Source organism: Pristiophorus japonicus, chromosome 1, assembly GCF_044704955.1.
Source record: "Pristiophorus japonicus isolate sPriJap1 chromosome 1, sPriJap1.hap1, whole genome shotgun sequence".
In the NCBI taxonomy this organism is placed as follows: domain Eukaryota; kingdom Metazoa; phylum Chordata; class Chondrichthyes; family Pristiophoridae; genus Pristiophorus; species Pristiophorus japonicus.
In genome coordinates, this window is record NC_091977.1 from 299,265,455 (window position 1) to 299,290,863 (window position 25,409).

A 25,409-nucleotide genomic window follows, 5' to 3' on the forward strand; every position below is an offset into this window, starting at 1 on the left:
AAATAGGGGCGTTACATTTGCAGATTTCCAATCTGCTGGAACCTCCACAGAATCCAGGGAATTTTGGTAAATTACAACCAATGCATCCACTATCTCTGCTGCTACTTCTCTTAAGACCCTAGGATGCAAGCCATCAGGTCCAGGGGATTTATCTGCCTTTTGTCCCATTATCTTACTGAGTACCACCTCCTTAGTTATTGTGTTAATTTCCTCCCCCCTCCCCCCCCATATCCCCTTGACTATCCACCGTTGGGACATTGTTAGTGTCTTCTATCTTAAAGACAGATTCAAAATATTTGTTCAGAGTTTCTGCCATCTCCATGTTCCCCATTACTAATTCTCCGGTCTCGTCCTTGAAGGGACCAACATTTACTTTAGCCACTCTTTTTCTTTTTATATACCTATAGACTCTCTTGCTATCTGTTTTTATATTTCGTGCTAGTTTACTTTCATAGTCTACCTTCCCTTTCTTAATCATTTTTTTAGTCATTCTTTGCTGGCTTTTAAAAGCTTCCCAGTCTTCTGTCCTCCCACTAGTTTTGGCCACTTTGTATGCCCTTGTTTTTAATTGGATACCGTCCTTTATTTCTTTAGTTAGCCACAGATAGCTATCTCTTCTCATTGGAATATATTTTTCTTGAGCGTTGTGAAATATCTCCTTAAATGTACACCACAGTTCATCAACCGTCCTACACTTTAATCTATTTTCCCAACTCTACCCTCACCTTCATAGTCTCCTTTATTTAAGTTTAGTACGCTGGTTTGAGATCCAACTTTTTCACCCTCCATCTGAATTTGAAATTCAATCATGCTATGATCACTCATTCTAGAGCAGAGAGATCTTGTTTTCCATATGCACAAATCTTTAAAGGTGGCAGTGTAAGTCGATAAGGAGGCTAAAAAAGCTTATGGGTTATTAGGGTTTATAAATAGAGGGATAGAATATAAAAACAAAGAGATCATGCTGGAACTTTATAAATCACTGGTTAGGCCTCAGCTGGAGTATTAACGACAATTCTGAGCACCACACTTCAGGAAAGATGTGAAGGGTACAGAGGAGGTTTACCAGAATGTTATCACGGATGAGGGACTTCAGTTACGAGGAAAGGTTGGAAAAGTTAGGACTGTTCTCCTTGGAACAGAGAAGGCTAAGAGGTGACCTAATAGAGGTTTTCAAGATGATGAGAGGTTTTGTACCGCAGATGGAGAAAAACTATTCCCTCTGGAAAGTGTAGGGTGTTTGTTTTTCACTACTCTGATTCTTAGACCTTGGAACTTATAGTGGGAAAGGACAACACGTGGCACAAAATTTAGGCTTAATCCAGTGTCAGTTTTATTACGCAACAAAAACCAACTAAAACGACAGGACTAGACTTCTGAGAGAAATTTGACTTTAGACATACAATCACCAGAGATTCGTGCTCGTGATTCCGTGACCTGCTGTTGTTTCTTCCGGCTGTTCTCTGCAGCTTCTTCTGTCTTCCTGCCCTTCTTCTCTTGAGCTGCTTTTTGCTCGCATATTTATATCCAGGTTTTGAATAAGTTTCCCGCTGGACCAAGATCCAATTATCGATGTGATCTGTTTAACTGGTTGTGGTGATGAGTTTGAATAGCTACTAATTTGCACACGGAGTCGACAATGCAAAAGATATTTCTTTATGCTGAATGCTGTTATCCAAAAATTTGAATTGTAGGGTCCTTTGTTGTCCGGTCTTTTTACAGACTTGATGTCTCCAGTGGGCTGTTTTCCCCACCCTGGTCAATCAAGTTCAAGGCCTCACGTAACAACGCCACAGAATGTCCTTAATTGTCCAGCTTAATTCCAAAAGCTTGTATTAATTTCACAAGCTTGGATTAATCAATTTTTAGTTCATGGTCGTCTTCTGTATTTTTTTGAAGATTAGTACCCTTACAAAAGTGGGTCAATAACCAGAGGTGATAGATTAGAAATCATTGGCAAAAGATCGAGAGGGGAGATGAGGAGAATTTTTTTCACTCAGAGTTGTTGGGATCTGGAACGCTCTACCTGAAAAGGTGGCAGGAGCTGATTCCATAAACAATTTTAAAAGGGATTTGGATAGGTGCTTGAGGGTGAGGAACTTACAGGGTTACAGTCAAAAAGCGGGGTGCATGACTAAGCATGACCGCTCTTTCAAAAAGTCAACACATGCATGACGGGCCGAATGGCCTCCTTCTGTGCTGTAAGTTTCTATGATTCTATGATTATTATTTATGTATGATTACCTGCAGCTACTTTAGTTTGTAAACTACTGGGGCTCGAAATTGGTCAATGCATAAGGTCCGCCCATTTCTCGGCGTTTTGCTGGCAGTGCGTTGTTTCAAACCGCTGGCATATCGTTGAGATCAAAGAGGACAAAATTGGGCGATTTTCTTTGCGACGTTATGTCAGCAGTACGTCACGGTCTGCAGTGGGCAGTATGTAACCTAGTAGTCGATTCATATCGACTTTCTCTTCGATGGACGGTCCGGGACTGAACCATATGCGTGATTTTCCCCCCCCATTTTTTTTATAGAAGCGTTTTACCCACGATTTCAGGGGGCAGGGGTCACCCGTGCATGCGCAGTGAGTTGAAGAGGAGGGAGAGAGAGTGAGAAGGAGCAGCAAGCTAGTCGACGGGCAGTTACTTTAAAAAAACATTGCAGAGTTAAAAAATATTCATAACAACTAATAATTCTAGAGTTTGAAGAAAAAGAAGACATATTTTACAAAGCAAAAACCATAACAGAAATATTATGGAAATGTTAAAAACAAATCCAAGCGCAGGAACATCGAAAAGGACAGGCGGTTGAGGGCACCCGCCTTCGACGAGACGGAGTTACCAGCCCTTCTCGAGAATATCACAGAGAGGTACTCTGAGCTAATGAAGGGTGGTCATGGAAAGCCCTCCCCAAAGGAGTACAACAGAATATGGGACAAGAGCGGGGAGGCTGTGTGCTCCACAAGTACCATGGTACACACCGGGGAAAAGTGCCGTAAGAGGTGTAACGACCTGGTGAGGGTCAGGGTCGCAAGAGTAAGTAATGATTTTATTTTTGCACCCAACATGTGCCATGTACCATGTAAATGTAGGTTCAGTGTCACACGGATGATTTTATTTATCTTAAGGTTACGGCGATGTATTCGTGCTTTCAGGCAATGACAAGAGGATCAACGCAGTGTTTTTTTATGTGTGTGACCTTGTGTGTGTGTGATGTAGCAGCCAATCAGCGGCGTACAGGGGGTAGGACCCACAACCCAGGAGCCTCTGACTGAAATCGAGATCCGTGCCCTGTCCTTGGTTAGGGACAGCAATTGTGCCACCACCGGCATTGGAGCTGACCCACTCACACAGGATGGTAAGTTTAATACAATTCAGTCAGTGTTGCGGTCCTCTCATGTCATGTAATGTAACTGTAACTGTAATGTTGGCCTGATGTGATGTAATGTAAGTTTATTGCACTGTAATGTTGGCCTCATGTGATGTACTGCAATGTTGGGGGCATGTAACGCAATGCATATATGTATTGTCTGTCTGCGATATGTAATGCAGTACTGCAGCAATGGTGGACATTTAAGTAAGACTATGATATGTCACTGTACTATGTACTCATGTAACCCTGACCCCTCCCCTGGTGCCAAGCTTTTTAAAATGTTGTTTTGTACTTCCAGACTCGGATGACTCAGACCTCAGCGACACAGATGACAGACCCACTACCTCCACCTCTGGCGTCACCCAGTCCTCTCCTGATGAGGAAGACGAAGGGGAAGAGGAAGAGGAAGAGCCGTTGATCCGGCAGTCAGTGGAGGTGGAGATGGGGGGGTGGAGACGGAGGAGGATACACCAGTTCCATGTGGGCCAGTTGGAACATCCTCCACCACTGAGTCTATATTCAGGGGATTCCCCCATGGCCCCTCTGATTCTGCGGGACCAAGCCGTGCGCAGCAAGGCACCCCCAGCATTACAGCACCTTTGCCACAGCGATGGAGGTTGGTGCAGAAACGGTCAGTTGCTGTAGGTGTGTACCAGGACATGGGGCGTCTGTCACAGACCAGCGTCGACATAGGTCGAGAGCTGCTCAAGGCCATGACTACAATAGCCGCAAACATCACGGCTCTATCAGAGTGGCAGTAGGAGGATATGTCGCATATGATCACCACGATGGAGCAGACCACCGATGCCGTCGAAGCCATGCAGCAATCGATGGGATCGGGACGGCGCGGAACCTTCCCGAGCCACAGTAGTCGGGTCGACAGCGCCTGAGGGTGGGGAGCTGACATCACCATCATCCAGCCCTGAAGCCTCGCCTTCCACATCACAAGCTTCTCCCGAGGCCCCATTTATTGCGCCTGCAATGTCTGACCCCCAACAACAGCAACAGCACTCAGGGTGCGGTGCTGCACGCTGGCTTAGTACCACCACGGGGAGGTCCAGGTTCAGGGGCAGTGGGAAAGGGAAAGGCGGGAGTAAGAAAGGGGGGGAAAGTCCCAAGGGTGGTGTAGCATGCAGTCGATGATGGGGTCGTGGTGGAGTACAGTAAAGGGTCTTTTGTTGTACTTGTTCATTAAATAATTGAAGTTTGATTTGTAAAAGTTCATTAAAGTTGTAAAAGTTTTGTTAAAGTTGTTATTAAAGTTGTTATTAAAGTTGTTAAAGTTTTGTTAAAGTTATTAAAGTGGTTACAGTTATTTTATAGTTATAAGTTTTACAAATTTTTCAAATTGTTGCATATGTTTGCCATTTTTACATAAATGTTTGAATTAAATTTAAGAACTCTTGAACAGTGTCAAACCTTTGAGATAACAGTCATCAGGGTCCCAAAATGCAACTCTCCACATTCAAGCAAAGCATTCATTTATAAACTTTCTCACATCTGGTGTCTCCTTTAGACAGGTAATCAGCAATACAGGCTGAGATAGTACAGCTCCATTCTTTTTAAAGCTCCACAATGTTTTTCAATGAAAAAAATATAACTAAAATGGCTTCTATCTTAATAAGTTACTCAGTACCAATAAAAAACCTTTACCACTCTAAATCACACTGTAACGTCACGGTTCACCTCTGAAATACAGAGGTGCTGCTTTAGCTGACAGGTCCCAATTTCCAAAATGGCGGCCCCGTGCACTCCGCCCATTCCTGCCCACTTAACATCGCATAAAACCACCTTTTCCAGGATGCTTGCAGCTCCGGTGGTATGTCGGCAGTATGCGATGAAAATCTGACTTTTTGGGCAATATGCAGGCGGTCCTGCACATGTTAATGATTAATATTCCGCCAAGCAGTATGTCAGTGGTTATGGAGATGTTTTTTGACCAAAATCGCATTTTTGGGTGTTAATGGACAGTGTGGCTCACACCACCACCCAGCTTAGTGTCATCTGCAAACTTGGAGCTATTACACTCAATTCCTTCATCTGAATCATTGATGTATATTGAAAAGAGCTGGGGTCCCAGCACTGAGCCCTGCGGCACCCCACTAGTCATTGCCTACCATTCTGAGAAGAACCCGTTTATCCCTACTCTCTGCTTCCTGTCTGCCAACCAGTTCTCTATCCACACCAATACATTACCCCCAATACCATGTGCTTTAATTTTGCAAACTAATTTCTTGTGTGGGATCTTGTCAAAAGCCTTTTGAAAATCCAAATACACCACATCCACTGGTTAGATGCAGGAAGAATGTTCCCGATGTTGGGGAAGTCCAGAACCAGGGGTCACAGTCTAAGAATAAGGGGTAAGCCATTTAGGGCCGAGATGAGGAGAAACTTCTTCACTCAGAGTGTTGTTAACCTCTGGAATTCTCTACCGCAGAGAGTTGTTGATGCCAGTTCATTAGATATATTCAAGAGGGAATTAGATATGGCCCTGACGGCTAAAGGGATCAAGGGGTATGAAGAGAAAGCAGGAAAGGGGTACTGAGGTGAATGATCAGCCATGATCTTATTGAATGGTGGTGCAGGCTCGAAGGGCCGAATGGCCTACTCCTGCACCTATTTTTTATGTTTCTATGTTCCTTGCTGCCTCAGCTGCAGCAATTTCTGTCCTCGTGCCAACTTGTCCATGCATGAAAGTATTTAAATTATGTATTTATAGGTTATATGTTACTTCATTCATATTCTAATGTCCATTCATTCCCATAAGTGAAGAAACCAAGTCATCCTTTTGATTACAGAGGTGCTGGGGAAGGATTCAAGAGGGTGTAATAGATATTTACATGCCTGAGCTTTTGTTGGGATTACAGTTAGGTGGTGGATGATGGGAGCCCAGCAGACATTATGTATCTAGATTTTCAAAAGACCTTTGAAAAAGTGGCGCACAAAAATCTGCTCAGACTGCATTAACGTAGTCAGGAAGTAGTTATGAATGGTAACAGTCAAGCATGGGGGGTGGTCAGTGCTGGAGTCCTGCAGGCAACATCATAAGGTTTGTTGCTGTTCATCTTTATTAATGATTTAAATAAGGGTATCAGAGTTATGGTTCACAAATTTGCAGAATTTAGATACATGTGGGAGTTGAGATCTTAGATTTTTTTAAATAATCTTCAGGCAGAATTAGACACACGAGGGGAATGGGCCTATATGTGACAGATGTCTTTCAATATAGCCAAGTGCACCATGATGCAATCTAGGCAGGGACAATTCCAGGCATTTATACACCATGAAGGGCTGTGTGCTTATAGCTGCTGAATGGGGGAAGGTCCTGAGGGTTATGGTTCATGAGTCATTGAAGATCTATGATCAATGGCACGACGCTGTTGCGAAAGCAAATACGGCATTAGGATGCACAGTTGGCCAATTAAATATAAAACTATGAGGTACAATTCTTTATACAAGGCTGCATGGCATTTTAGTCCCTTTGCATGTTGAAGATATCGAGGCCCTGGAAAAGGTTCAGAAAAGGACCAGTAGATTGATATCTAGTTATCAGGACAGGCTTAGAAGCTGGGATGCTTTACTCTGGATGAGTGTAGACCTTGAGCAAAATATAATTATAATATTTAAAATAATGAAGCAATTAGTTTCTGTCTGTCTAGATAGCTTATTTGAGTGGAGCAGCACTGGGAACATCAGTACAAGCTGTGAAAAGAGAGCCATGTTAGGTGCCAGGAAATATTTTATTTTGCAAAATCACTGGTATCTGGAATAGGTGGTCAGTAAAAAGGGGAAAAGCAGAAAAAAGGGGGCATATGACAGGTGTCAGGTTGAGAATACAAGTGAGAATCAGGCTGAATATAGAAAGTTCAGAGGGGAAGTGAAAAAGGAAATGAGAGGGGCAAAGAGAGGGTATGAGAACAGATTGGCAGCTAACATAAAAGGGAATCCAAATGTCTTCTATAAGCATATAAATATTAAACGGATAGTAAGAGGAGGAGTGAGGCAGATTAGGGACCAAAAAGGTGATCTACACATGGAGGCAGAGGGCATGGCTGAGGTACTAAATGAGTACTTTGCATCTGTCTACCAAGGAAGAAGATGCTGCCAAAGTTATAGTGAAAGAGAAGGTAGTTGAGATACTTGTATGGGATAAAAATTGATAAGGAGGAGGTACTAGGAAGGCTGGCTGTACGTAAAATAGATAAGTCACCAGGACGGGATGGGATGCATCCTAGGACGCTGAGAGAATTAAAGGTGGAAATTGCGGAGCTACTGGCCATAATCTTCCAATCCTGCTTGGATACAGGGCTTGTGCCCGAGGACTGGAGAATTGCAAATGCTACACCCTTGTTCAAAAAAGGGTGTAAGGATAAACCCGGCAACTACAGGCCAGTCAGTTTAATCTCGGTAGTGGGGACACTTTTAGAAATGATAATCAGGAACAAAATTAACAGTAATTCGGACAAGTGTGGATTAATTAAAGCCAGCACGGATTTGTTAAAGACAACTTGATTGAGTTTTTTGATGGAGGTAACAGAGAGAGTTGATGAGGACAATGCGGTTGATGTGGTGTACATGGACTTCCAAAAGGCATCTGATAAAGTGCCACATAATAGGCTTGCCTGCAATGTTGAAGCGCATGGAATAAAAAGGACACTAGCAGCATGGAAAAAAAATGGGTTAAGTGAGAGGAAACAGAGAATAGTGGTGAATGGTTGTTTTTCGGACTGGACGAGTGGTGTTCCCCAGGGGTCAGTACGAGGACCACTGTTTTTCTTGATATATATTAAGGACTTGGCTAGATTTTACACTTTTTTTGCATGCATAACACCCACTTAACGTCCACTTTAATGCTGAAATGACGTATAACGCCCAGATAGCGCCCATTTAGCTACAAAGTGGAAACTGACGCCCATTTTTCGGACACTTATCGCCGAGTGTTACTTTCCCATATGTGTAACGCCTGGAAGAAGTACCGCCCGCCCACTTTTTTGGGTCGAATCATCAGAATGGGCGAAACCAACGGCCATAATATCGGCCAGCATTACTTTCCATGCGTAATTAACACCGAGATTCAATAATACCGACCGTCCACTTTATTTTGTCGTAAAGATCACATTTGCTGAAACTAACGCCCAGGAGATCGCCCAGCGTCACTTTCACCACCTCGCACACATCCCGCCCACAATATCGCTCGCCCAAAAAACCGCCGGGAAGAAGTGGAACTAACCGGAATTACTCTCAGCGGTATGGACGCCATGTTCTAAATCGCAGGTCGCATCATTTAAAAGGCTGCTCTGCTTCAACCTCGGGGGAGTTCGGATGTACTCTGGAGTTTTTTGGAGGTGATGTGAACATTTGAACAAACATCTTTATCATACTGTGGACGATTGGAATTTAATAGGTGTCTTCTTCAGGACATTCTTTGTGACCAATCGGTGGAAAACAGATAGCTATTGGAATGGGGCCTGTCCTTTCTCATCCTCTGTTGATGACCAATTACATGCTGCAGACTCGAGATGGCAGAAGGTACGCTCCACAGCATTATGTACCCAATGTAAGACGTGGCAGACTGATGAGGAGGATCAGACGTTACACCCCCCGCAAGTACAAGGAGAAGCAGTCTTACCTCAACTTGCCCAACACCAACTGCCTTCCGAGACTGCGCTTCCACAAAGAGGTTATTAGTGAGATATGCCAGCTCATCAGGGGAGATCTGCAGCCTGCCCGCACCATCAGTACTGCACTGTCCGTCGAGGTCAAAGTCACCGCGGCACTGTCGTTCTATGCGTCGGGTTCCTTTCAGGCCTCAGCTGGCGACATTTGCGGTCTGTTTCAGCATGCCACACATTGCTGCATTAGACAGGTCACTGAAGCCCTGTACACACGCAGGATGGACTTTATCAGCATCCCTATGACCAGGGAGGTTCAGACTGAAGGGGCTTTAGGATTCTGCTGAATTGCTAACTTCCCCAAGGTGCAGGAAGCAATAGACTGTACGCACATCGCGATGCGGGCACCTTTTCAGGATGCAGAGGTTTTCAGGAACTGCAAGGGATTCCACTCCCTGAATGTGCAACTCATTGTCAACCACCAGCAAATTATTATGGCAGTGAATGCTAAATTTCCGGGCAGCATCCATGATGCTCACATCCTGCGTGAGAGCACTGTATCTGACTAGTTTAACAATCAGCCACAAGGTCACTGCTGGATGCTTGGTGACAAAGGATATGGCCTCGCCACGTGGCTGATGACCCCGCTGCGTGACACCCACACCGAAGCCGAGAAGCGATACAATGAGAGCCACAGAGCCACTCGCAATATCGTGGAGAAAACCATGGCGTGCTGAAGCAGCGCTTTAGATGCCTGGACCACTCAGGAGGTGAGCTCCAATACTACCCTGAGTAGGTAGTTCAATTCGTGGTGGTGTGCTCCATGCTGCAAAACTTGGCTATCAGGAGAGGACAAGAATTGCCAGAAGAGTCTGACAGTCCACCTCAGCAGAGAGAGGAAGAGGAGGACGAGGAGGTGGACGCTAACATCGTGCCAGATAATCAGGCTGACGCTGAAGCCATGCCCCCGCACCCTGTAAGCCGCATGAAAGGGCCCGTGGTGGCATGATAGCTGCATAAATGAATGCTTTGCCTGAAAGAACGTTGGTGTTATTTACAAGGCTGACACACTGCTGGGTGTGCAGGTCATACATCAATGGTGAGCATCACCTTGGTGACAATTAAAGTTTACGTTGATTGAAGTTAAGTGTAATTATAACCTTCGATGTTAAGGAATCACCAACGTGCAACTACCTGAGCTAATGTGCTGCAAAGTTTTGTTAAATAAAAAACATTTAAACTGAACATTTGTCTGAAATCATAAATATTTCTGTAAAAACCAACCCTCCGAAACCCCCCCCCACCCACCCCACCCCTGCTTCTCCTCCCCACCTCTACCCCTTCCCCTCCTGACTCCAAGCCGCCTGGCCGAGGAGTTCCTCAGGCAATGCTTCATTGGGGGGGTGGTCGAACCGCTGCTTGGATGGATACGGGAGCGGACGGTCCCAAGGTGGGAACATGCTCCAAGCCAGAAGCAAGATGTTGCTCTGGTTCTCGTGTCATTGGCAATGGGGGTGCAGCACCTTGGGGTGCAGTGCTGCACTCCAGGACTACTGAGAGCCCTCTGCCACCAGTGTACCTGGCTACCAGCTCCAGGGTCTCCCCAATCCCTTCCATGTTATATATTATTTGTTGGACAAAAACTCGGTGGCAACTATGTTCGTGGAAGAAGGGACTGAGTGTAACGTGGCCAAGTTTGCTGATGATACAAAGATGGGAGGAAAAGCAATATGTGAGGAGGACACAAAAAATCTGCAAAAACAAAAGTGTGAGGTCATGCACTTTGGCAGAAAAAATCAAGGAGCAAGTTATTATTTAAATGGAGAAAGATTGCAAAGTGCCACAGTACAGCAGGACCTGGGGGTACTTGTGCATGAAACACAAAAGGTTAGTATGCAGGTACAGCAAGTGATCAGGAAGGCCAATGGTATCTTGGCCTTTATTGCAAAGGGGATGGAGTATAAAAGCAGGGAAGTCTTGCTACAGCTACACAAGGTATTGGCGAGGCCACACCTGGAATACTGCATGCAATTTTGGTTTGCATATTTACGAAAGGATATACTTATTTTGGAGGCAGCTCAGATAAGGTTCACAAGGTCAATTCCGGAGATGAGGGGGTTGACTTATGAGGAAAGATTGAGTAGGTTGGGCCTCTACTCATTGGAATTCAGAAGAATGGCAGGTGATCTTATTGAAACGATTAAGATTATGAGGGGGCTTGACAAGGTGGATGCAGAGAGGATATTTCCACTGATGGGGGAGACTAGAACTTGAGGGCATGATCTTAGAATAAGGGGCCGCCCATTTAAAACAGAGATGAGGAGGAATTTCTTTTCTCAGAACGTTGTAAATCTGTGGAATTTGCTGCCTCAGAGAGCTGTGGAAGCTGGGACATTGAATAAATTTAAGACAGGAATAGACAGTTTCTTAAACGATAAGAGGATAAGAGGTTATGGGGAGCGGGCGGGGAAGTGGAGCTGAGAACATGATCAGAGCAGCCATGATCTTATTGAATGGCGGAGCAGGCTCGAGAGGCTGTATGGCCTACTCCTGTTCCTATTTCTTATGTTCTTATGTACTTATGCTTAGTAGGCTTTTTGCTGCTGGTGAATCTCCCTCGTGCTTCCCACAACAGCCAAACAAGCACACACCACACCCACACATGCTTCAGTCCCTCTCAGCTCCCTCTCTCTCTGTCTCCTCTCCTGCACATGTTATGATAACCCTTGACCTCCTGAATCACGGGAATCGAGCGTTGCCATGCCATTGCTAAGGACGGCGACACTTTATGGCAGAAAGTCAGGGAGATTTAACGCTAACGCCCATTTCATATTGCTCGCGGTAATGCCCAATTTCAAAAATGGAGACAAGGGGCTTTGAGAATGGGCGACAAGCCGGTGATCTGAAAACCCATTTTTACCACCCATGCCGGAATTCCATCCATTTTTGGGTGATCTGTACCAAAGTGTAAAATCTAGCCCTTGGACTTGGGGGAACAGGGCATAAATTCAAAATTTGCAGATGACACAAAACTTGGAAGTATAGTGAACAGTGAGGAGGATTGTGATAGACTTCAAGAGGTCATAGACAGGCTGGTGGAATGGGCAGACACGTGGCAGATGAAATTTAATGCAGAAAAATGCGAAGTGATACATTTCGGTAGGAAGAATGCGGAGAGGCAATATAAACTAAAGTGGGTGCGTGAACAGATAGACCTGGGGGTATATGTGCACAAATCGTTGAAGGTGGCAGGGCAGGTTGAGAAAGTAATTAAAAAAGCATAAGGGATCCTGGGTGTCATAAATAGAGGCATAGAGTACAAAAACAATGAAGTTATGATGAACGTTTATAAAACATTGGTTCAGTCTCAGCTGGAGTATTGTGTCCAATTCTGGGCACCGCAGTTTAGGAAGGATGTGAAGGCCTCAGAGAGGATGCAATAAAGATTTACAAGAATGGTTCCAGGGATGCAGGACTTTAGTTACATAGATAGATTGGAGAAGCTGGAGTTGTTCTCGTTAGAGTAGAGAAGCTTGAGAGGAGATTTGATGGCGGTTTTCAAAATCTTGAGGGATCTAGACACAATAGATAGAGAGAAACTGTTCCCATTGACAGAAGGATCAAGAACCAGAGGACACAAGATTTAAGATGATTGGCAGAAAAAGGCACCACGAGGAAAAACATTTTTACGTAGTGAGTGGTTAGGATCCGGAATGCACGTTCTGAAAGGGTGGTGGAGGCAGATTCAATCATGGCTTTCAAAAGGGAATTGGATAAGTACCTGAAGGAAAAAAAATTGCAGGGCTACTGGGAAAGGGCAGCGGAGTGGGACTAGCTGAAGTGCTCTTGCAGAGAGCCGACACAGGCTTGACGGGATGAATGGCCTCCTTCTGTGCTGTAACCATTCCATGATTCTATACATGTGTCGAATGTGGATTCACTGCAGGTCTTCAAAGGGAACTGAACAGGTTCCTGTGAGTGGAAGACATGGGCTATAGAAGGTAGGTGGGTTAAATGGGACTGGTGCGAATCATTGTAGACTCCTGAATATTGTTTGATTGCCTTCAGGGATTAGTCAGGAATTGGCCAGAGTTTTTAAGTTGACCTAAGGTTTTTTTGTCTCTACTGCAGTGTGACTTTAGGACTGACTGTGTATGTAAGTTGTACAATATTGGGATTGGACAGGTTAGATGCAATAGTTGGTATTTACTGTTCTTTTTCTTATGCTCGTATTTATAGACAGCAAATTGACCGGGTCTTATTAATGGTTCGAAATTGTAAATTTTCGCTTGGAAGGTTATTTCTTTCTAGATCCCCAGACATAATGTACATTAAATTTTTGAATTCTTGGTTAAATCAATGACACTGGAATCCTTTTTATTAATACTTACATCTGAGTCAAAGTTAATCTCACTTTTCTAATTATTTCGTTTTCAGTAAACGGATTAAGCATCAGCCTAAAACTTTTAAAACTTACATTTTAGACTCTTAATCAAAATACTTTTAAATATTATTACTCTACATCTTTGACTTTTTAACAACTTTTAGAAACTTTTTAAATTGGGGAAACTTTTATAATCTATTATTGATTTACATCTTAGACTTTTTAACAACACTTAGAAACTTGTTAAACAAATTGAGAATCTTTATCAACTTTTAACTTTTAAAATAACTTGGGAAGTCACCTTCCTAATGCCTGCCCCCCAACCAAGCCTCGGGCCATCTCCCATCAATGGCGCTACTCGGCTCCGAGCTTGCGGCCAACACTTCGCCGTAGGCAATTAGGCTTATAGAGCTGAGCCTGGTCTCCAGTTGTTTTGGGCCCCCTTGCCACTGGACCAAGACTTTGCTCAGCTAAGCCCGTGTGATTGCCGGTGTGCTGCGGCCACCCCACGTTAAAAGAACTCTCGCACAGGCATCTTCCACTTCATCAGTATGAAGTTCAGGACCTGGAACGTCAGGACTTTCATGGACAATCTCAACAGCAACAGGCCGGAACGCTGCAGCGCCATAGTTGCTCGGGAACTCAGACGTTTTGAGATTGACATCACCACCCTAAGCGAGACCCGGCAGGCAGGGGAAGGCCAGCTGAAGGAACATGGTGGAGGTTACACCTTCTTCTGAAAAGGGAAACCAGAGGCAGAACGCTGCCTTCATGGAGTCGGCTTTGCCGTCAAGAATGAGCTGATCGACCGCCTCAAAGACTCCCCCTGTGGGGTTAACGAACGCCTCATGACTCTTCGTAATACCCTATCCCGCCACAGTCATCAGTGCGTACGCCCCTACACTCGATGCAACAGATGAAGCTAAAGAGGGCTTTCATTCCAACCTCGAGACATCCTTGTCCCGCGTCCCCACGGGTGACAAATTGATCCTCCTGGGTGATTTTAATGCCAGGGACGGCGAAGACACAGCTCTCTGGGGATGCATGATTGGCAGAGAGGGGGTCGGGAAAGCCAACTCCAGTGCTACCCTACTCCTGACAAAATGTCTAGAACATAAACTCATCACCAACACCCTGTTCCGCCAAAGGGACAAATACAAGACATCGTGGCAACACCCTCGTTCCAAACACTGGCACCTGCTTGACTATTAAGGATGCGCGCATCACCCACGCCATGACAGGAGCTGATGACTGCTGGACGGACTACCGCCTAATCCAATCCATCATCAACATTAACATAACCCCAAAGCAGAGGGGACAGCAGAAGCAGTTCTGCAAAAAAGTTAATGCCGGGGCATTTAGAGACCCAGCTAAGAGAGCCCTATACAGCCAGCGCTTCACAGCAAATCTGGCATGCCTTGATGACCCCGAGATGCTGAATGCCCACAGCGCTTGGTCTGTCCTCCAGGCCTCTATAACCAGTGCCTGTGAAGAGACACTTGGTCACTCAACCAGAAAACATCAGGACTGGTTTGATGAAAATTATTGGAGATCGAAGAACTAATAGATCGCAAGCGCAAAGTATTTCTGAGCCTCAAGCAACAACCCAATTTGGGAGCTGCAAAACAACATTACAGACGGCTCAAAGCTCAGGTCCAACAAAAAACCTGGAACCTAAAGAATAGGTGTTGGATGGAGAAAGTACAGGAGATACAACAACTGGCCGACAGCCATGATATGCGAGGATTCTTCACTGCAGTCAAAGCCACCTACAGGCCAAACTCCCAAGGCCCCACCCCGCTCCTGGCCAAGAACGGGGAAACACTCATCAAGGACACCGAGGCTGTCAGGGCCCGATGGAAGGAGCACTTTGAAGATCTCCTCAATCGAGACTCTGCCTTTGACTCGAGTGTTCTCAACTCCATCCCGCAGCATGTGACCCGCCACCAACTCAGTGAAACTCCAACGTTGCACGAGGTAGGCAAAGCCATAAAAAAGGCTACGGGTGCGGATGGAATCCTTGCTGAGGCGCTAAAGTATGGCGGAGAGGCGCTGTTGGCGCGAATACATGACCTCATCTCTCTCATCTGGAGGGAGGAGAGCATGCCGGGAGATCTCAGAGACGCAGTGATTGTGACCATTTTTTAAAAAGGGGACAAGTCCGACTGCGGCAACTACAGGGGAATCACCCTGCTATCAGCCACTGGGAAAGTCGTCGCTAGAGTTCTCCTCAATCGTCTTCTCCCTGTGGCCGAGGAGCTCCTCCTGGAATCACAATGTGGATTTCGTCCCCTACGGGGCACAACGGACATGATCTTTGCAGCGCGACAACTGCAGGAAAAATGCAGGGAGCAGCGCCAGCCCTTATACATGGCCATTTTCGATCTTACAAAGGCCTTTGACACTGTCAACTGTGAGGGTCTATGGAGCGTCCTCCTCCGTTTCAGATGCCCCAAAAGTTTGTCAACATCCTTCGTCTGCTTCTCGATGACATGCAAGCCGTGATCCTTACCAATGGATCCATTACAGACCCAAACCATGTCCGGACCGGGGTCAAACAGGGCTGCGTCATTGCTCCAACCCTCTTCTCAATCTTCCTCACCGCCATGCTGCACCTCACAATCAACAAGCTCCCTGCTGGAGTGGAACTAAACTACAGAACCAGTGGGAAGCTGTTTAACCCACGCCTCCTCCAGGCCAGGTCAACGATCACCCCAACCTCTGTCGTTGAGTTGTAGTATGTGGATGACACCTGCGTCTGCGTACATTCAGAGGCTGAACTCCTGGATATAGTCAATGTATTCACTGAGGCATATGAAAGCATGGGGCCTTACGCTTAACATCCGTAAGACAAAGGTCCTTCACCAGCCTGTCACCGCCGCACAGCACGGCCCCCCAATCATCAAGATTCACGGCGTGGCCCTCGACAACGTGGACCATTTCCCATATCTCGGGAGCCTCTTATCAACAAAGGCAGACATTGATGCGGAGATTCAACATCGCCTCCAGTGTGCCAGTGCAGCCTTTGGCCGTCTGAGGAAAAGAGTTTTTGAAGACCAGGCCCATGGTCCACAGGACTATAGTAATACCCGCCCTCCTGTATGGATCTGAGACATGGACGATGTATAGAAGGCACCTCAAGTCGCTGGAGATATATCACCAACGATGTCTCCGCAAGATCCTGCAAATCCTCTGGGAGAATAGGCGGACCAACATCAGTGTCCTCGACCAGGCTAACGTCCCCAGTATTGAAGCACTGACCACACTCGATCAGCTTTGCTGGGAAGGCCACATAGTTCGCATGCCAGATACGAGACTCCCTAAGCAAATGCTTTATGCGGAGCTCCTTTGTGGTAAACGAGCCAAAGGAAGACAGCGGAAACGTTATAAAGACACCCTCACAGCCTCCGTAGTAAAGTGCGACATCACCACTGACACCTGGGAGACCCTGGCTGAAGACCACTTGAGGTGGAGAACGTGCATCCGGGAGGGCGTTGAGCTCTTCGAGTCTCAATGCAAAGAGCAAAGAGGCCAAGCGCAGGCAGCGGAAAGAGCGAGCGGCAAACCAGCCCCACTGATCCCTTCCCTCGACGAATGTCTGTTCCACCTGTAACAGGGTCTGTGGCTCACGTATCGGACTGTTCAGCCATCAAAGAACTCACTTAGGGAGTGGAAGCAAGTCTTCCTCGGTTCCGAGGGACTGCCTATGATGATGATGATAAGCACCAGTCAGTTGTAAGTGATATGGGAGAATACATCAGTAGCCAATTACATAGGATAAATGGAATGATAAGTTTTATGACTACAAATTTACATTATCCACTGACTATAATAGGATCTATTTAAAATTCTGTATCAAACATATCACAAATGAGTATTTCATCAAACACTACAGTATGAGACATACACAAGATTAAAGGATGGCTAGTAGACTGCTCACATACCAACAGGTTCAATTGTACTGGATTATAATATCTTATTAATAAGGGGAAGTATCTACAGAAGAGACAGTAATGAGTTTTCCAGTACCCATACAGGCAGCACAATGAACTGCTTGAATTATTCAGTACTTAAATCTCAAATCTCTTATAGCTTTATTGCAACAAGTGAGGCAGAGAATGCGATGCTTACCAAGGCATCAGGGAGTTTCCTATTTAGAAATTATAAAGTATTCAAAGAATAGAGCAAAATTTAACATTCTTCTTCATTTCGTAAATACATATAAATCAAAGCAATACAACAAAATTGGAGGGAAACTCCCAATGAACTGACTCAAAAATAAAGACCAGAATGATGACATCAAGCCTTTTATTAAAGCACCCAGACTGCAGAAAAATCCTACAAATTTGCTGCTCAGTAACAAGGAGAATTTGCATTTAAAGTTTGAATTTGGATTCTGGACATAAATAGAGAAAAATATATTGAAACCAGTTAGATTATCAGGAGCTGATCGTGTGATATTAAACAAGAACACAGGAACAGGAGGCGGCCAATCAGACCCTTGAGCCAGTTCTGCCATTTAATTAGATCATGGCTGATCAGTATTTCAACTCCATTTACCTGCCTTTGCTGAAAAGGCTAATGGAATGTTGGCCTTTATCTTAATAGGGCTGAAATACAAAGGGCTACAGTTGTATAAAGCTCTGGTTAGACCACATCAGGAGAACTGCGTTCATTTCTGGGCACCGCACCTCAGGAAGGATATACAGGTGCAACATCCCGAATCTGGAACTCCAAAAAACTGAATTATCCAAAAACCGGACATTTTACGCATAGCTGATGGAGTCATCCGGAATTATTTTTTAGGCAAAACACAAAATCTGGCACGGATTCGGTCGAGGATTCCAGATGTCAGACAAGAACAAGTCTGAAATCCGGAATCTTCGCCCAAATCCGTGCCAGATTTCAGGTTTTGCCGGATTTCGGACCTCGTTACTCAAAACCCAGCACAGATTTCTTGTTTGAAATCCGTAAAAACCCAAAAACCCAAAAACCAGAACAAATTCGGGACAAAGATTCTGGACATTGTACCTGTATTGGTCTTGAGAGGAGATATTCACTAAATATATTCAAAAGGGAGTTAGATGAAGTCCTTACTACTCAGGGGATCAAGGGGTATGGCGAGAAAGCAGGAAGGGGGTACTGAAGTTTCATGTTCAGCCATGAACTCATTGAATGGCGGTGCAGGCTAGAAGGGCTGAATGGCCTGCTCCTGCACCTATTTTCTATGTTTCTATGTTTCTATGCAGTGCAGATTCACCAGAATGATACCAGGGCTAAAAGGGTTAAAAAGATTGCATAGACAGGTTGCATAGACTAGCTTGTATTCCCTCAAGTATGGAAGATTAATAGCTGATCTAATCAAGATGCATTAAGACAAGATTAATGGACTTGATAGGCTAGATAGAGAGAAACTATTTCCTCTAGTGGGAGAGTACAGAACAAGGAGGCATAACCTTACAATTAGAACTAGGCTGTTCAGGGTTGATGCCAGGAAGCTTTTTTCACACAAAGGGTAGTGAAAATCTGGAACTCTGTCCCTCAAAAAAGCTGTTGAGGCTGAGGGTCAATTGAACATTTTAAAACCGAGATAGGTACATTTTTGTTAGGTAAGGGTATTAAGACATATGAAGGCTAACATTCCATTCACCTTTTCAATTATTTTTTGGATCTGACCTCAGGCTTTTAGTGATTTCTGTATTTGGAATATCGAATTCTCTCTGCTCTTCCACAGGTTCTAGCTTCTTACCATTTAGAAAATACTCTGATCTGTCTTTCCTAGATCCAAAGTGAATGACCCCACACTTCCTACACGGACCTCCATCTGCCACAGTTTTATCCACTCACTTAATCTATCAAAATCTCTTTGCAATGTTCTGCTCCCATCTACATTATTTACTGTGCCTTCTAACTTTGAGTCATCAGCAAACTTGGATATACGGCTCTCCATTCCTTCATCCAAGTCATTGATAAATACAGTGCAAAGCTGAAGCCCCGATACAGATCCCTGGGGGACACCGCTGGTCACATCCTGCCAATTGGTCTACATACCCATTGTCCCTACTCTCTGCCTGCCACCTCCTAATCAATTCTCTACCCATGTCATTAGATTGCCTTCAATTTCATGCATTTTCATTTTTGTTAAGTTTCTTGTGTGGAGCCTTCTGGAAGTTCATATAAATAGCATCCATAGACACTCCCTTAGTAGTTTGCTCAAAAAATTTAACTAGGTTAGGTAAACATGAATTACCCTTTACAAATCCATGCTGGCTCTCTCTGATCAGCTCATACTTGTCCAAATACTCAATCACTCTGTCCCTAATAACAAATTCTAGTAACTCCTCCCCCCACCGCCACCCCAACAGACATCAGACTAACAGGTCTATAATTTCATTTCTAACTCATCCTTCTCCCTCTCAAGACCTAGGGCCCGAATTTGGTGAAGGCCTCCGCCCGCCCAAGTGCCGCCCTAAGGACCGCCGAGGTACTGGACGGTACTTTGGGCAGGGTTTTCATTAAAAAGGTCCTTCAAAGGGCAGCAAATGAGGGACTTACGCCGCCAATCTGGGCAGCAGCCGGTGGGAGCTCCCAATCTCGGCGGCAAAGGCGCTTGCCCGCCCAAGTGCCGCCAAGGATGGAGTCGGGCCCATGGAGGGTCGAAAACCTGCAAAGAGAAAGCATTAAAAAAAAACCATCAGGTGACTTTCAGGGAAACCCATACAGGTAAGTCCCTGCAAAGAAAAAAATTTTAAAATGTGTACTCACCTTTTTTTTCAGCTCTTCATATCTACCGTTGGGGACAGACCAGCCTCCTCGCAGCAGTCCACCCCCATTCTGGTGCCGACTCCTGCCCGCACTAATCCAGCATTTCGGCGGGCGGGAGTCCACTTACGTTACGTGGCCATCCGCTGATGTCAGCGGACGGTTCCCGGCGGCTCTCCCCTCCCGCCCACTCCAGACCAGATTGAAACGGGCACTGGGCGGAACCCGAGGAGGAATGTTGGCAGCAGTGGGTGGCAGTGGGCAGTGAGTGCATCAATTTCGGAACCCTAATATTGAATTCAATCATGCTATGGTCACGGTTTGCTAGGTGTTCCTTTACCGTTAGATTAATTCCTGCTCACTATTCAACACTAAATCTAATATGGCCCGTCTTTGTTAGTTCAAGAACATATGCTCCAGAAAAACTGACTCAAATACACAAGAAATTCGCTGCCTTCGGGACTCATGCTGTAAAAATTAAAGTGTCCCACTATAAACACTCTGCTTTTGCAACAAGCTTCTCCGATCTCAGCATTTATGCATCCTATTACTTCAGCACTCCCACCAAAATCTTGCATCATTGTCAATTCCTCAATTTAACCCAGAGTGTTTCTACTGCCTGCTAACCCTTACTAATACTGTAATAGTGTCCTGAGAACATAAGAACATAAGAATTAGGAGCAGGGGTAAGTCATACAGCCACTCAAGCCTGCTCCACAATTCAATAAGATCATGGCTGATCTTCGACCTCAACTCCACTTTCCTGCCTGATCCCCAGGTTTCTTGATTCCTCTAGAGTCCAAAAATCTATCGATCGCAGCCTTGAATATATTCAACGATTCAACATCACTGTCCTTTGGGGTAGAGAATTCCAAAGATTCACAACCATCTGAATGAAGAAATTCCTCATCTTAGTCTTAAATGGCCAACCCCTTATGAAGAGACCACCTCTCATTTTTCTAAACTCCAGAGAGTATAGGCCCAATATACTCAATCTCTCCTCATAGGACAATGCTCTCATCTCAGAAATCAATCTAGTTGCACCGGCTCTCAGGCAAGAATATTCTTCCTCGGATAAGGAGACTAAAAGTGCACAGTACTCCAGATATGGTCTCCCTGTACAATGATAGCAAGACTTCCTTACTCTTGTACTCCAACCCCCACCGCTCCCCCCCACAATTAAGGCCAATCTACCATTTGCCTTACTAATTGCTTGCTGTACCCGTAGGCTAACTCTGCATTTCCTGTACAAGGACACCTAAATCTCTATTTGCTACCTTCCAATCCACTGGGACCGTTCTAGAATCTAGGGAATTTTGGAAGATGACATCCACTATCCCTCTGCAGCCATGTCTTTTAGAACCTAGGATGTAGACCATCAGGCACAGGGGATATGTTGGTTTTTAGTCCAATTAGTTTCTCAAGTACTTTCTATCTACTTATCTTAATTACTTTAATTTCCTCACTTGCATTAGCCCCTTGGTTTCCTACTATTTCTGGTATGCCTTTTGTGTCTTCTACTGAGAAGACAGATGTTTGTTTAACGTCTGCCATTTCCTAACTCCACATTACAATTTCTCCTTTCTCAGCCTCAAAGGGACCAACACTTACTTTTGCTGCTCTCTTCCTTTTTAAATACTTGTAGAAGCTCTCACAATTTGTTTTTATATTTCATGCTAATTTACTCTCATTCTATTTTCTCCCCTTTTATCAATTTTTTGGTCATCCTTTGCTGGTTTATAAAACTCTCACAATCCTCAGGCTTACTACTATTCTTCATAACATTACAAGCCTCTTCCTTTAATCTAATACTATCCTTAACTTCTTTAGTTAGCCACGGATGGATCACTTTTCCGGTGAAGATTTTATTTCTCAATGGAATGTATATTCGTTGAGAATTTTAAATATTTCCTTAAGTGTTTGCCACTGCTTTTCTACTATCATACCTTTTAAATCAAAGTTCTCAATCTACTTTAGCTAACTTGCCCCTCATACCTTTGTAATTGGCTTTATTTAAGTTTAAGTCTCATTACACAATACAAGATCTGAAATAGCTTGTCCCCTGGTTGGTTCCATGATGTATTGTTAAAGTAAACTGTCTGGCATGCATTCCATTAACACATACTTCAGACTACCTTTGCCAATTTGATTTGCCCAGTGTATATGAAAATTAAAGTCCCGCACAATTATTATATTACCTTAGTTACAAGCTATTATTTTTGATTCATAATCTATCGAACGGTATAGCTACTGTTAGGGGGGCCTATAAACTACTCCCACCAGTGTTTTCTGCCCCTTGTTATTTCTTATCTCAACTCATACTGATTCTACTTCCTCATCTTCCCAAGCCAAGGTCCTTTCTCACTATTGTAAAGTGCAACATCCCCACTGACACCTGGGAGTCCCTGGCTAAAGACCGCCCTAAGTGGAGGAAGTGCATCCGGGAGGGCGTTGAGCACCTTGAGTCTCATCACCGAGAGCATGCAGAAATCAAGCGCAGGCAGCAGAAAGAGCGTGTGGCAAACCAATCCCACCCACCCTTTCCCTCAACGACTATCTGTCCCACCTGTGACAGGGACTGTAGTTCTCATATTAGATTGTTAGGCCACCTAAGGACTCACTTTAGAGTGGAAGCAAGTCTTCCTCGATTCCGGGGGACTACCTATGATGATAATGATGATGCCTTACAGCATCCTTGATTATGAGGACTATCCCACTCCTTTTCCATTCTGCCTATCTTTTCGAAACATCAATTACCCTGGAATATTTAGTTCCCAACCTTGGTCACCTTGCAACCACATCTCTGCAATGGTTATTAGATCAAACCTATTGATCTCTATTTGTCACAAATTCATCTAGCTTGTTACGAATGCTTCATGCATTCAGATAAAGAGCCTTTAATTTTAACTTCTTACTTTTATTTCCTGCTTGCACCTTATTTGCTGATGCACTGTTATCATTAAAAACTCTGTCCCTTCTTGTCACACTCCGCTTATCTTTACCCAATTCACTACACTGCTCCATTGCCTTGTCTTTTCTCTTTAGATTTCAAAATTTCCCCTCACTAGACCACTTTTTAGTTTAAAGCTCTAGTTATTCAATTCGCTAGGCCACTGGTCCCAGCCCCGGTTTAAGTGGAGACCATCCCCACGGAACAGCTGTGTCTTTCCCCAGTGCTGGTGCCAGTGTCACATGATTCGAAACCCCATCGTCCCATGGATCTCAAACCAGTGTCCTAAGCTTAAATAAAGGAGACTACAAAAGGTATGAATACAGAGTTGGCTAAAGTGGACTGGGAAAATAGACTAACATCTGGAACAGTTGATGAGCAGTGGCAGACATTTAAGGAGATATTTCATAACTCGCATCAAAAATATATCCCAATGAGAAGGAAAGACAGTAAGAGAAGGGATAACCATCTGTGGATAACTAAAGAAATAAGGAACGGTATAAATTGAAAACAAGGGCATACAATGTGGCCAAGACTAGTGGGAGGCCAGAGGATTGGGAAACTTTTAAAAGCCAGCAAAGAACTAAAAAAATAATAAAGAGAGGGAAGATAGATTATGAAAGTAAACTAGCATGAAATATAAAAACAGATAGTAAGAGTTTCTACAGGTACATAGAAAGGAAAAGAGTGGTTAAAGTAAATGTTAGTCCCCTAGAGGATGAGACTGGAGAATGAATAATGGGGAACAGAGAAATGGCAGAGACGTTGAACAAATATTTTGTATTGGTCTTCACGGTAGAAGACACTAAAAACATTCCAATAGTGGATAATCAAGGGCTATAGGGAGGGAGGAACTTAATACAATCACTATCACTAAAGTAGTAGCACTTGGTAAAATAATGGGACTAAAGGCAGACAAGTCCCCTGGACCTGATGGCTTACATCCTAGGATCTTAAAAGAAGTGGCTGCAGAGATAGTGGATGCATTGGTTGTAATCAACAAAATTCCCTGGATTCTGGGGAGGTCCAAGCGGATTGGAAAACCACAGATGTAATGCCCCTATTTTAAAAAAGAGGCAGTCAGAAATCAGGAACCTATCGACCAGTTCATCTAACATCTGTCATTGGGGAAAATGCTGGAGTCCATTATTAAGGAAGCAGCAGCAGGACATTTGGAAAAACATAATTCAATCAAACAGAGTTAGCATGGTTTTATGAAAGGGAAATCATGTGTGACAAATTTGCTGGAATTCTTTGAGGATGTAACGAACAGGGTGGATAAGGGGAACCAGTGGATGTGGTGTATTTGGATTTCCAGAAGGCATTCAATAAGGTGCCACATAAAAGGTTACTGCACAAGATAAAATTACACGGGGTTGGGGATAATATATTAGCATGGATAGAGGATTGGCTAACTAACAGAAAACAGAGAGCCAGGCAAAATGGGTCATTTTCTGGTTGGCAAACAATAAGTAGTGGGTTGCTGCAGGGATTGGCCCTGGGGCCTCAACTATTTACAATCTATATTAATGACTTGGATAAAGGGACTGAGTGTAATGTAGCCAAGTTTGTTGATGATACAAAGATGGGTGGGAAAGCAAATTGTGAGAACACAAAAAATCTGCAAAGGGATATAGACAGGCTAAGTGAATGGGCAAAAATTTGGCAGATGGAGTATAATGTGGGAAAATTTGAGGTTATCCACTTTCGCAGTAAAAAAATAGAAAAGCAAATTATAATTTAAATGGAGAAAAATTGCAAAATGCTGCAGTACAGAGGAAACACAAAAAGTTAGTATGCAGGTACGGCAAGTAATCAGGAAAGCAAATGGAGTGTTGGCCTTTATTGCAAGGGGGATAGAGTATAAAAGCAGAGGAGTCCTGCTACAACTGAACAGGGTATTGGTGAGGCCACACCTAGAGTACTGCATACAGTTTTGGTATCCGTATTTAAGGAAGGATATACTTGAATTGGAGGCTGTTCAGAGAAGGTTCACTAGGTTGATTCTGGAGATGAGGGGATTGACTTATGAAGATAAGTTGAGTAGGTTGGGCCTATACTCATTGGAGTTCAGAACAATGAGAGGTGATCTTATCAAACATATAAGATAATGAGGGGGCTCGACAAGGTGGATGCAGGGAGGATATTTCCACTCATAGGGGAAACTAAAACTAGGGGCTCTGATTCTGGGACTATGTATGGGACAGTGTGGAGGGAATGTAACCCATGCTGCAGCTGCCCTGGGAATGTTTGATGGGACAGTGTGGAGGGAGCTTTACTCTGTATGTAACCCCATGCTGCAGCTGTCCTGGGAATGTGGAGGGAGCTT